General features: G+C 35.9%; 1 pseudogene; it reads left to right on the top strand.

Annotated features, from left to right (window-relative positions):
- Positions 1-13,871: 13,871 nt before the first annotated feature.
- Positions 13,872-13,987, top strand: LOC121476726 (annotated as a pseudogene).
- Positions 13,988-14,798: the final 811 nt, after the last annotated feature.

The raw sequence follows: 14,798 nt of genomic DNA, 5'->3' as shown, positions 1-14,798 counted from the left end.
ACCCAAACAATCCAATTTAAAAGATGGGCAGAGTACCTGAATTGACATTTTTCCAAAGACATACAGATGGCCAACAGACACATGAAAAGATGCTCAACATTACAAATCATTAGAGAAATGCAAATAAAAACACAATGAGATACTACCTTACACCTGTCAGAATGTCTAAAATCAAAAACATAGGAAATAACAAATGTTGACATGGATAATAGAGAAAAATAAACCATTGTACACTCTTGGTGGGAATGTAAATTGGTATAGCCATTGTGGAAAACACAATGAGGGTTCCTCAAAAATTAAATATAGAAATTACCATATAACCTAGTAATTCCACTGCTGGGTATTTATTTAAAAAAAGTAGAAATGAAATAAATCATTACTTTGAAAAATGTATGTATACTCTTATGTTTACTGCAGCATTATTCACAATATCCAAGATATGGAAGCAAAAAAAGTAGCCATCAATAGATGAATGAATAGGGAAAATGTGGCATGCGTGCACACACACACACACACACACACACTCACACTCACACTAGAATATTGTGCAGATGTAAAAAGAATGAAATCTTGCCATTTGCAACAACGTTGAGTGGACCTACAGGGTATTATGCTAAGTGAAACAAGTCAGACTGAGAAAGACAAATACCATATGATTTCATTCATGTGTGGAATCTCAAAAAAGCAAGCAAACAAGCAAACAAAAACAAACAAAAAGCAGAATCAAACCCATAATACAAAGAATAAACTGATAGTTCTTAGAGGGGAGGGGTGGGGGATGGGCAAACTGTGTGAAGGGAAGTAGGAGATACAGACTTCAAGTTATGGAATTAAAAGATAAATCTAAAAAAATGGCCATAACACTTTAACCGTAAATGGCTTATGATACACACATTTCTACATTTAATCTTAATTACATGGCTTATCTCTAATGCTAGACTATATGACCTTGGAGGGGATGGACCTCATCATTTGTACTCCTATGCCCACACAGTGCACAGTATAGGCCATTCTACAGAGTTTAAGCTAATAAATATTGTTGTTGGACTGTTTGAAGATTTCTTGATTGATCAACTAAATCAATAAGTTATTCTATTAATTAATTAAGTGAAAAAGGTTTGACTTCTAAACTACTCTTGCTAGATACCTTTTATTTGGAAGGAGTGAATCATCACTTAGTAATCATTCTTTTGTTCTCATTAATGTGATGCCCATATGATCTTCATATGGTTAGTCTGTCAAACTGAGAAGCTAAACTCCATTCTACTTTTACAAGATAAATCACAATTATATCTAAGTAAAGAAGGAAAGGGAAAGGAAAAGGGAAAGATAAAGGGAAGGAAGAATCAGTGGTACCAAATAAAATTTGTGGTACAAAAATCTTTGGAATTTCTTTAGCAATAGAAATTACATGAGAACTAAAAGCTACTTAATGAATGCACAATCTTGGTTATCATAAATTTTATTTTGAAAAAGAAGTTCCTCATTTATCAACTCCCCAGAGCATATGTATCCCCCAATACATACTAAGAGATGCACAGCCAGCTTATAATTTTAGAGCTATTTAATGTTCAGGAAAATTCTTGATACCTCTCATGAAAAATAGTCCATCTGCAAAGGATACACTATAAAATAACTTTGATACTCAGAGTGTCTAGGTGAAAGGTTATAGACTATTAAAAGGCAGGAAGCTATCATACATCTTCCTAGGTAGCCATTTTTTTTACTGTAAAACTCACTAATGTTCCTTCCTCATAAACATGTATAAGCAATTTATAAAACAACCTTTATTAATTGGTCAGACTAGCACTGTCTTTGGAACATATTAGATATGTAATAATTTTTCACCTAATGATTTAAAAAATGAATGAGTAGAAAAATATATTTATCTCATATATATGAACTCATTCCTAGGAGATACTAAGAATTCCTGTCTGCAAACTGATATGAAAATGCATACAACTCGATAGAAAAAAAGAGCAAAAGACTTGGACACATCACAAACAGGATATCTAAATGCCCAATAAGCAAATAAAATGGTACTCAACATCATCACTCATCAATGAAATGCAAATAAATATCATAACGTGATCATTGCACACCCATGGAAATCACAACATTTAAAGATAAACAATATAAGGCACTAGAATTATAATGATAAATAATAAAATGCAATGCCTGCCCTCATGGTGCCTAAATTATTCAGAAAAAAAAAATCAGAAAATAGAAAAGCACTAAAAATATGGTAAGATCAGTTTTATGATGGTTAAGTACAGAATGCTCTGAAAAGCAAAAAAATGACATGTTTCTTTGCTAGAGAACTGTATAGTAGACAGTTATAGACAGGGGTGGGTAGTTACCAAAGGAGGATCAAAGCAGAAAACTATAAACTACTTTTTGCAAGAATGCCACCTCAGAATTCTCAAACCATTAAAATTTATGTGCAGTTCTCTAGTATTATTCCAGTAAGAAAGCCCTGATAATTTTAGCCCTACACCAGGTTTTTTTTTGACTCCGCTACTGTTGCAAAATGTGTTCAAGGAAATGAAATGGTGGAATAATTACAGCAGTCCCCATCATGGTAATTAGCTTGCATTCATGTCTCCCTGGTGCTTCCACCATGTATCTGGGTCTCCTTTGAATATCAACTTATTTCATATTCTTTTTAGAATGCTTATTGGTATGAACTCTGATGCCGTTGAGGTAAAGAGCATTTTATAGAGAATGGAGAAATTTTTCTTTTATACTTTCAGAATTTTTAAACTAATGTCTTTAATTAGATCAAATTTCAATCCGTTCCTCTTTGTTTGGAGGAAACAAAATCTGTACTTACTTAGCAAATATTTCTCACAGTTTATAGGGCCTGGTGAATGTTGATCTCAATCCCAGTAATGCTTGACCATGAGATCTAGAAAAGAATGTGGAAGTCCCTCATCCGAACATATATATATATGATCATCCATACACCTTCCTAAAGCCACTGGGTTGATCTCTTCTTTTTCCCATCCAAACTGGCCATGTGAGCCCTTCAAAGTAAAGCTGTGGAGACCTTTTATCCACATTTATCACTTTTCCACAAGGTTCTGAACGGAATTCTAAATTATTTAGTGAGCACCAGTTAAGTGTGCTAGTTCATTTAATTCTCACATTCACCTTACAGAATGAAGATCTTACCTTTATTATGCAGATTAGAAAAAAAAAATGAGGCTCACAGACTAAACTGCCTTGCCCAGGATCACAAGAGCTAGCTCATGGTCGAGCTGTGATTCAAAACTAATTGTCTTATCCCAGACTAATATTTCTATTACTACATGCTCCTTATAAAGTGGCCATGCCTTGAAAAGTATCAGTCACTTTCTCCACAATTAGAAAGTCTCCTAAGATGTTCTCCTCCAGAATGGGCTTTAAAGAATGTGACGCGGGATCCCTGGGTGGCGCAGCGGTTTGGCGCCTGCCTTTGGCCCAGGGCGCGATCCTGGAGACCCAGGGTCGAATCCCACGTTGGGCTCCCGGTGCATGGAGCCTGCTTCTCCCTCTGCCTGTGTCTCTGCCTCTTTCTCTCTCTCTGTGACTATCATAAATAAACAAAAAAATAAATAAAAATAAAGAATGTGACGCTATATATACCAATATATTGTGCTTGGATTTTAGGGCACACTCAGGTGAGACTATTTCTCTATGAACTTCGAATCTAGATTATCATCCAGATTACATTGCTGGAATGTTTAGACTTCCTTAAGAAAATATAAACTGGGGGATCCCTGGGTGGCGCAGCGGTTTGGCGCCTGCCTTTGGCCCAGGGCGCGATCCTGGAGACCCGGGATCGAATCCCACATCGGGCTCCCGGTGCATGGAGCCTGCTTCTCCCTCTGCCTGTGTCTCTGCCTCTCTCTCTCTCTGTGACTATCATAAATAAATAAAAATTAAAAAAAAAAAAAAAAGAAAATATAAACTGGACTACAAATTTATATCAGATTTGGAGAGGGTATTTTGAACATCACTCGATTCAGGACATTTTAGGAAATCAAATATTACCTTTAGGTGGATTGTTTTCTATAAAGGACATTTACAGATTAAGTACACAGATACGTTCTAATTGTCTAATCATGCTATGCTGTATTCACCACAAAGACAATTTCCAATCACTCACTATGTTTTAGTGTGCCCATATTCTTTATCCCATTTGTGTAACATCTTACTGCTCAAATCGGTGGTATAATGTTCCTGAATGACAACTGTAATGTGATATTTAAATCTGTACAAATAAGTATTTATATAAAAATATTACCTTTAAGCAATGACTTCCATATTGGAAAAAAATTGCAGAGCTTTTCTTTTCAAACTCAGGGCTATGCACAATCTCCATATTTTAAACAAGAAGGTGGAGCTGCTCTGTGGGAGCAGGATGCCCTCTGTCTCTGGCCACTCCTTACCCTCAGCCCCAACTTCTTCTAATATACATTCTCTGACCCCTTAGGTCTCCATGGAGTACAGTTTGAAAATTGTCTGCTAAATTCAAGTATAACCTAAGTTAGAACGCTATAGAAGGGTCTACTGATAACATCCACTATCTCAGAATGATTATTTAAAATTTCACTCAGTTTAAGGACTTATTTTTATCCAAATTCATCAGTCATCACAGAAGCAGCATATGCCTTTTCCAGCACTTCTGTTTCTCTTCCCCCGCCTTTCTCTCTCCCTGCTTTTGTGGGTGCTATATGTGAAGAGGGAGGTGCATTTAAACTTACACTTCTGAAGCTTGGGATGTCAGGTCATAGCTGATCAGTTCAGTTGCCCAAATCTTTAACTCTTGTAATTGTCATATTTTAGGTCTCACATCATTATGCAAAGGCGGTTCTCTTTTTCTTGCACTTTGTATTTCTTTGACCTAAAACTAAAACTGAGACAATGTAACTTGCAAAAAGTCAACTGACCTTCCTACCTATAACCTCTTTCCATTATCTCAAACATTCAACAATGCTTAATTAATGTCTGTGTCCTCTCTTCTGGCTGAAGTCCCAAGTCCTCCAGCTCAAGACAAGATGAGAATAATCACAAACCATGCTCCCCATACCCAGCAATCTATCAGCCTGCCTACCCTTCGTTAAGTCCTGCTGTATCTTTTTTTTTTTTAACTTCCTTCAGTGTGAATACATTTTTGATCCGATTAATCTCTCTTCATAGGACAGAGTATAAAGAACGTAAAGAGGGCAACCTGGGTGGCTCAGCAGTTTAGCACCGCCTTCAGCCAGGGCCTGATCCTGGAGACCTGGGATCGAGTCCCACGTCGGTCTCCCTGCATGGAGCCTGCTTCTCTCCCTCTCTCTGTCTCCCTCTCATGAATAAATAAATAAAATCTTTAAAAAAAAAAAAAAAAAAAGAGGGGGATCCCTGGGTGGCTCAGCGGTTTAGGCCTGCCTTCAGCCCAGGGCGTGACCCTGGAGACCCTGGGATCAAGTCCCTCGTCAGGCTCCCTGCATGGAGCCTGCTTCTCCCTCTGCCTGTGTCTCTGCCTCTCTCTCTCTCTCTCTCTCTCTCTCTCTGTCATGAATAAATAAATTAATAAATCTTAAAAAAAAAAGAAAGTAAAGAAACAATTTTTCTTAGAAATAGTTACTCTTAGTATACAATTACTGAGTTATGTGGGGAACGTCTATAGGCCTCAGTTTCCCTTCTTTGTTCAGAGATTATTGGTATCTATCTTGCCCCTTGGCTGTTTTGTCCTGGCTTCGAGATAAGGGAATATGTCTAGATCAAGCATTGTAAATCTTGTCTACAACCACCAAATGATACATTAATGTATCCTGTAGAAGCTTTGTGAATTATCTGAAATGACGTATCAAATTTATATTTTACACAAGTACCCATATATTAATGGGGGAGGATCCAAAATATTTATCATTTTCTTTAAAATAACATATATTGATATAGTCAGTGGACCCTAAGTGGCACATCGGAGTTACCTATAATGTTTCATTACCTATAATGAAAAAATAAAGTATTTTGGATCCCATTCCAGACTTATTCAAATCTTTGGGTACAAATGTGGAACAGATATTTATAATTTTAATACACTGCCCAGAAAATTCTGCTGAGTTGTCCCTGGTTCATAGGCTAGTGAGTTGTGAACCATTGATCACAAACTACTATTATCGAAGCTAAAATGATAAGATTCCAGATCTGCAGTATAACTGACAATATGTATTTCTTTATGAATCTCAGATGATATTGTTTTTGATTCCTGAACACCCAGGTGGGGAAAAACTGTGGGGAGGGTCTATAATCTTTATCTATAAACCACCTCTTACTGCTCCATATCTTTATTCATGATCTTCGAATCAAGGATGTTAAATGTAATTAATGTTCAGTAAATATTTATTCAATAAGTGAATGAATGAGTGACATGTGAAGAGAAACAAAATCCAAAATATATTAACGCTGTGATTAAAATTAATAGTCTGTCCTTTAAAAGACCCTTCTAAGGACAGATTTTCTATGCAGATGAATTAATAAATAGCATAAATATTTGTGGCTTGCATCAGATGTAATGAGTACAGAATACTGGATATAAATGTGAGCAGCAGTGATGAAAATCTTTCATTGTTGCCCCCAGCAAATAACTTATTACTCAGCTTGGTCAAGTTGTCCAGTCTTGGCTTTGAAGACTGGTATTTATTTCCTTCCCATATCAGAGGGAAGCAATGTTTGGCATAGCGTCATCACAATATAATTTAATTATAATTGAATCACATGCTTCTCTGAAATTATTCAGAAATACAATTTGTTGCCATATTTTTTCCTCCCCCTGTGGAGTTAATCTGTGTCATTAGTTAGCATATATTATGTTTTTTTTTTTTTTAAGATTTATTTATCTATTCATGAGAGATACAGAGAGAGAGAGAGAGAGAGAGACAGAGAGAGGCAGAGACACAGGCAGAGGGAGAAGCAGGCTCCCTGCAGGGAGCCCAATGCAGGACTTGATCCCAGATCCCAGGATCAGGCCCTGAGCCAAAGGCAGACGCTCAACACTGAGCCATCCAGGTGTCCCATTGTATATTGTGTTATCACAGAGAAAGTATTTTATTGACAACTGTATGACTTTGGGCAAATTATTTAAACAATCCAAGCTTCAGTTTCCTCATATGCAAAGTAAGGAATATTTTACTTACCTTTCACTTGTTGTTCAGAAGATCATGTGTATTGATCAAGCTCAGTGCCCTGAATAGGAAGATTTACATTATTATTGTAAATAAATTTATTACAAATGATGTATTATTTCTGTAAATGATTTAAATATACATTTTCATAAAATGACAGCTTACAGAAATAAGTTTTTGTCACCTACCTTTGTCCTCACTGTAGATTTATGACATGGGCAGGAGATGTGCTCATCCACCTATTTTATGCTAGTGAACCATAGATGAGAACATTTAACTGACCTTTTCAAGTGATTTTTGCATTCAGACAATAAATAACAGAACCTGACCTTTAACCTAGACCTAGCCAAAATGTTCATTGTTCCTTGTTTTACTATACTGTATAATCTAGGGGACTAGGTGTCTGCTGGGAACAAAATTGAAAATAATATCATGCAATAGTTATTACCAAAATGATTCAGAAAAGCAGAGAGCCATGCTGAAATGAAGAGGGAGAGGCCGATGAATTGGATATTTTACATTAAGGTGGCAGTATGGCCATTCCATCTGGGTAGAGAGAGGGCACAGGTATACAAAAGTATTTGTCATGCTGCCAGACATATAGACTTGTTTTCAAGTCCAACTTTATAACATTTACTGTCTGGTCTTGAACAAATCACACTTTCTCAGTTTAGTGTCTTTTATCAAATGCAAAATGGGGATAACATTACCTACTTGATTGGTTTATTGTAGAGTTTAAATTAGGCAGTATATGAGGAATAAATTAGGGGACCAGTAAGTGTTAGTTATCTTTCTCATTATTATTTTAGTGAGTTGTTCACTTCTTAGAAGAAACAAACTTGAGTTTGAGGTCACCCTTTACCTTTTCACAGCTTTGTGATTTGGGATAATCTTTTTTTTTTTTAAATATGCTTTTTGAGAAAAACATCAACAATAAGAACAAAAGCAACCATAGAAATGCCTGACCTAACTACATTTTAAAAATGATAAATAGAATACAAGTTAATGGATGTAAAATTGCTTTTGAAAAGGTAAATCATTATACATACTGAAGTAATTATAAAATATGTTTTACCATAGAAATATTTTACTTTTTTTTTCAATTGTTCATGGCTCTGGGCTGCTAAGTCTGTGTATAAACAGACTTGTGTTAAATGGTAACCTCTTGCCTTTCACATAGATCCATACAACTTATAAATGAAAGTGCCCTTTGGAGAAACAATTTCCTTATCAAGCCTGAACACACCAGGCCACCAAAATGGGAGCACAAATCACCTGTGCTGGGAAAAGCTTTGCTAATTATTTTCAGTAATACTTATAGTTTCTTTATGATTACAAGAAATAATACATGTTCTATGTAGGAAATTAGGGGGCTATATATATAGTAAAAATCACCTGACACCCCAAAACCTAGAGAATATCTGTTTTGCTCTCAATCTCCCAAGTCATTGTGAGAACACTCAGGCTTAGGAAGTTTATAAGGTTTTGCTTTCCTCTCAAGGGCAAAAGCTTAACAGTAGTGCTGTTTCTCCGTGGAGTACAGCATTTCATAGTTTGTATATCATGCACCCCCAAGTAATCACAGATGTAAAACAGTTGGGCCTTTCAACAGCTCTGCAGTCATTGAGAGAAATCCTTTTACCTTCACAGAGCAGTAGAGTTCCTTCTAGACCATTTGACCACACTCACTCTGTCCCCGCAGCCGAGTCTTCTTCTAGAATTTATCCCCAGCATGATGGACCAAATATGGAAACGATAAAAACATTATGTCTAGGTTCAGAAATTGAGAATCTTGTCTGGGGAATATCTATTTTTGCTTATTTACCTAACAATTTTACCTGATATTCAGCTAACCTATTTGTTTCTGGACTTAAATCAAACCGTGTAAACTACAAAATGCTACAAAATGAACATACACTACAATAGCTGCACAATGAACAATAGGTACAAAATGAACATATACTACATGAGTCCTCTATTATTCTGGGATGTTTTTGATCACTGAAGTGTAAAAACAGCAACCTCAGTACTTTAACCAATGAAGACATTTATTGTCTAGATATAGGATAGATCCAAGTCTCCACCATGTCCTCAAAGGCCCTCCTACATTTTTGCTCTGCCAAGTCAGGATAACGCCCTTGATCATGTCAGAGTTTGTGCCCAAGAATCATTTCAAGACAGGCCAGCCACAGGCAGAAGTTTAATATATTTTCTATAAGTCCCTTATTTTTTTAAAAAAAGAAATTATTTATTTATTCACGAGAGAGACAGAGAGAGGCAGAGACATAGGCAGAAGGAGAAGCAACCTTCCTGTGGGGAGCCCCATGCGGCACTTGATTCCAGGACCAAGGGATCACCTCCCCCCCACCCCCTGGAGCCAAAGGCAGACGCTCAACCACTGAGCCACGCAGGTGTCCCAGTCCCTTTTTAAAGAAAGGAAATTATTTTTAGATACTTCTCAGCAGACTTTCTCTCAGGCCTTATTGACCAGGATTGAATCAAATACTATTCCAAAAACAATTGGTGGCATGGCAAGTATTATCCTAAGATAATACTTATTTGGTTTTATTTTATTTGTTTATTTTTAAAAGATTTTATTTATCCATGAGAGACACAAAGAGAGAGGCAGAGACATAGGCAGAGAGAAGCAGGCTCCGTGCAGGGACCCCAAAGTGGGATTCGATCCCAGGATCACGCTCTGAGCCAAAGACAGGTGCTCAACCTCTGGGCCACCCAAGCATCCCACATATTTGGTGTTAAAAAGTTATGCAATTTTGACCTCTAAAATGTTTGTGAATTTTTCTTATGGATTACACATTCTTTTTAGTAGAATGTAAGAGCTTTCCCTCACATTCATATTATACAATTTTCTAATTCCTACCCATCTAAGTAAGGGCTATAAAGAGTAGCTCATAGTTACTTACATACACACACACTTTTTATCAGATTCACAAAATTACTACAATTTTAAAACACTGTGTTCACAAATCTGTGCAGGAAGAACAGTCCTATATTTTGTTGGAGGTAATTAAGCTAGTAAGATCTATATGGAAGCCCTTTAGCAATATCTTTCAAAATTTCAGTATTCTGTATCTTTTACCCAGTCATTCTAGTTAAAGCAACTCATCCTCAAGATACATTTGTACATTCTGAATGCCTGTCATTATCAAGATATTTATTTAAAAATATTTATTAAGAACCTATCATTGACCAGGCCACATTCAAGCTGTTGGGACTTCTTTTAGGAGCAAAATAGAAAAATATCCCTGCCCTTACAGAGTTTATATTTAGGTGCCACATTATATGTGACAGTAAAGCACTGAATGATGTCAAAGATAGAAGCCAACACGCATCCATAATACATGAAGCTGCTTTCCAAACAAGGGAGAGTTTCTATAAAGGACTCCTAATTCTCTTTTTAACAAATTTATAGCATTTTGCTTCATAATATACTATAATTCAATTATTTATTTTATTAATAAAAAAAAAGTTCCAAGAAAGATTTGGGTGTTTTGTGGCCATTTAAATAAGTAGCATCTAAAACCAGGTTTTAAGCACAAGAAGAGAAAGCCTTATTAGTACTAATATGGAATGATCTCCAAGAGGCATTATTAAACTAAAATTAGAGGAAACAATATTTGTATTTGCTTCTGTAACACATGCAATGCTTCTGGAAGGAGGTATAAGAAATTTACTACTCCCTTCTAAGGAGGTAGAGGCAGGGGAACTGGGTGTCTATGGGAGTAGATGGAGTTGAAGACTTTTCACTATAAATATATTTTTGTTACTTTATGATATTTAAAAATAAATATTTATTACTTAAATACTTTTACACTTAAAATATAAAGTGTTACTATATTTGTATTATAAAAAATATGTATTTATGTTACTGTTACTCTTACTGAAAAATCTCAACTTATATTTACTAGCCATTATTTGTTTGGATTCACATAGAAGTTGCTTTGTTTTTTGAGTATTATTTCTACTACATTTAGTTCATTGAAATATTTTTGCCAGTCTCTTACTAGTTTATGCTGTTCTTTACTCAATAAGAAACTTTACTTTTAATCAAGTCCAGAAATCTTTTCTTGAAACCTATGTGGGCTTTTTGTGTTTTTGGTTATTTGTTTACAAATTTTGCTTAAGAGCCCCGTACAGGCCCCAACACCGTAAAGACAATCAAGTGTTTTCATGAACCTTATATTACTTTGAATCCATTTTTATTTATTGTCATGCTTAGTTTAAGAAATGGTTCCAACTTCAGTTTTGTTTCCTAATGTATTGTATGAAGCAATCAGTTATTGACTCACTGATATGTGAAGTCTGTTCTTGCCTTTGTGTGAGCACCAGGATGGTGGTTCATCCATGGCTAATCCACCACTATTAAGCCTCAGGATGTTGAGATCTTTCTCAGCCATGTGTCATTTCTTTCCAGGCATGGTTTTTTTTTTTTTTTTTTTTTAAATCAAAACTCAGCTGAAGACTCTGGGAGATCCTCTTCAAGTCTCTGGTCCTCTCTTGAGCACCATTTTGTCTCTGGTGCTCTTTTGAGCACCCTTTTTCTCTCCAAGAGTATGTGCTAAGAACTCTAGCCACGGGGATCCCTGGGTGGCGCAGCAGTTTGGCGCCTGCCTTTGGCCCAGGGCGCGATCCTGGAGACCAGGGATCGAATCCCACATTGGGCTCCCGGTGCATGGAGCCTGCTTCTCCCTCTGCCTGTGTCTCTCTGCCTCTCTCTCTCTCTCTCTCTCTCTCTCTCTCTCTGTGACTATCATAAATAAAAAAATAAAAAAAAATGTTTATAAAAAAAAAAAAAAACAAAAAAACTCTAGCCACTTTGGCAGCCTAGAATTCCAGCTTTGGCTCCTCAGCCAAAGCTCCACCTGAGTTCTTTTTCTTAGTGCTCTGGCCTAGAAGTTCTCTCCAGGCAGAATGGGGAGGCAACCATAGAGCTCACTTTGTTTTTCAACATCCAGAGATGTTGGTCCTGTGGTGCTTGGTTAAGACTCTTGTATCTCAATTTTCAGTTTCAGATAGGAGAATAAGTCCCAACCTTTCTTAATATGTTAAGAAATAACATATTAAGGTAAATCTCCAACTATGTTCCTATTTTTCTATATATTCCTAGCTCTTGCTATACTTTTAAGACATTTTTTGCACAGTCCTCTCAAAACTCCACTCAAATTTTGAATAAAATTGCATCTAATTAATAGAGTACCTTAGGGGGTGACCTCTTCACAAGGTTAAGTAGTTGTATTTATCCATATAGTAAGAGTATTTATATATTTAGATCTTGTTTCAATTCATTTATTAGAACTATATTTTAAAATATTCTTCTTGAAGTGATTTTTCTATTCTTTATTAGTTTAATTCTGAAATACTTTATTTTTGTTAATGCTATAAGTGGTTTTATTTTCTTTTGCATTTCATGGTAGGCTATTAATATAGAGGAATACTCTTGATTGCATATCTTGAATACAGAGCCAGAAATTATGTTTATGTTCTCTAATTAGCTCCAAGAGTTGCCTACTGATTCTTTTTAATAACCTGCATACATCATGCTGTCATATGATTACAATTTTGATACTTCCTTTCCAGTCTTAAAATTTCTTATTTCTCTTTATTTTTTAAAAAGATTTTATTTATTTATTCATGAGAGACACAGAAAGAGAGAGAGAGAGAGGCAGAGACACAGGCAGAGGGAGAAGCAGGCTCCATGCAGGGAGCCTGATGTGGAACTCAGTCCTGGGTCTCCAGGATCAGGCCCTGGGCTGAAGGTGACACTAAACCGCTGAGTCACCTGGGCTGCCTATTATCTTTCCTTCTTTAATTAATGCATTGTGCATTGTTCAGTATCACTACATTAGTGATAGATGGAAATGTATCATGTCTCTAACCTTACGGAGAATGGCCTATACTTTAATATTTAACTGTGATTTTTTTTTTATTTTTTGTTAGTAGGCCACCATTAGTAAGTAAAGGATGTTCCCTACTCAGTACTTCTAGAAATATTTTATATTTAATCAGATAAAAATGTTTAATATTATCATTTTTTTCTAGATCTATTGAGATGCAATGAACTGTATCACTACATTTTTCAGACATTGAACTATATTACCGAGCATTAATTGTGTATGGACACACATACATGCATATAATGTATATTTTGAGAGACCAAAATTATTTTCTTTTATTTTCATCAAAAGGGGAGATAAACTATCATGGCAGGATGGTTCTAATCTTCTATTACTCAAATTTTGGGCTCAACTTCAGAAACAGTAACCACATACATATTTGAAAGAGTAGTTTATGATCTTTGGGCATTCGTGTCCTCTTCTGTGAAAAACAAGATAGGGATGAGATTCAGGAGTAACATTCTATTATATCTTGACTCAAAAGCTCTTGAGGAGATTACATAAAATCTTGGTTTCCAGTGAATTCCATCCCTACCTACATCCTTGCCTCTTTCCTTAAACCTCATCTTGAGTTAGGCTCTCAGGTTCTTTCATGATTCCAGGTATTTGCATATACCATACCTTCTGCACAGGACAACCTTCTTGTTTCATTAGTTATTTGATTAACAGCTTATCCTGCCTCTTGTTAAATTAAGAAAATTAAAATTTACTCGAAAGGTAGCTCACAGCACAGACATAGAGGACTCAGAGCAGTGCTGCAAGTCTGAGCAGCAGGAAAGCCTTGGCCATCTTATTCAGCTGTCACATAAAAAATCGACTCACTCACATATTACTAAAATGAGAACAATGCAGAGAAGATTAACATGGCCCCTGGGCAAGGATGGCATGCAGATTTGTGAACTGTTTCATATTTTCTATATTACATATTCAAAGTTGCTAAGAGACTGGATCTTAAATGTTCTCACTACAAAAAAGAAACACTAATTATGTGATAGGATAGAAGTATTAGGTAACACTACAGTGGTAATTATATTGCAATATATAAATATGTCAAATCAACATTGTATACATTAAACTTATCCAATGTTATATGTGAATTACATTTTAATTTTTTTTTGGTTAAAAATATCTACTCCAAATGATTTCTTCTTCAGTTTGTTACTCTTCATTTAAGATTCAAAATCCCTAGGAAAAGACTGTGGTTTGTCTTGCTTATATTCTCTACCATCCATTGATGGAGGCAGGAGCCCTGGACCCCTAAGACTGATCACAAAATTGGAAAGACCATTTTCTAAAGGAAAATGTTTCATATTAGAAGAAGAAATGAATTCTGGCAATCCCCAAACAAGAAATTTTCACTGTATTTCCATACCTCATTGTTAGGTTAAGCCCTATTTATTAATCAAGTTCTTGTTTTGGAGTCATAGCTTCATATAAGAATTAAGGACCCTGTTTCCATTTCTCCATTGTGTCTCATTTATTCTCTGTGCCAAGACATACACATCACAATATTGTATTCTTGTTATTGTATTCCCTCCAGAGAGCGTTAGATACTTGCTAGTAGAAACTCTAACCTAACTCCTAACCCTAGCTATGGCTTCCAAGATTTTAGCACATACTACTTGACACATGGTGGGTAATTAGTTATTATTTTTGGGAAGGAAGGGAGGGAGAGAAGGAGGGAGGGAGGAAGGGGAAAGGGAAGGAAAGACAGAAAAAAGGAAAG

This window comes from Vulpes lagopus, chromosome 15 (assembly GCF_018345385.1).
Source record: "Vulpes lagopus strain Blue_001 chromosome 15, ASM1834538v1, whole genome shotgun sequence".
Taxonomy (NCBI): Eukaryota; Metazoa; Chordata; class Mammalia; order Carnivora; family Canidae; genus Vulpes; species Vulpes lagopus.
This window is presented reverse-complemented; position numbering and strand designations above follow the sequence as displayed.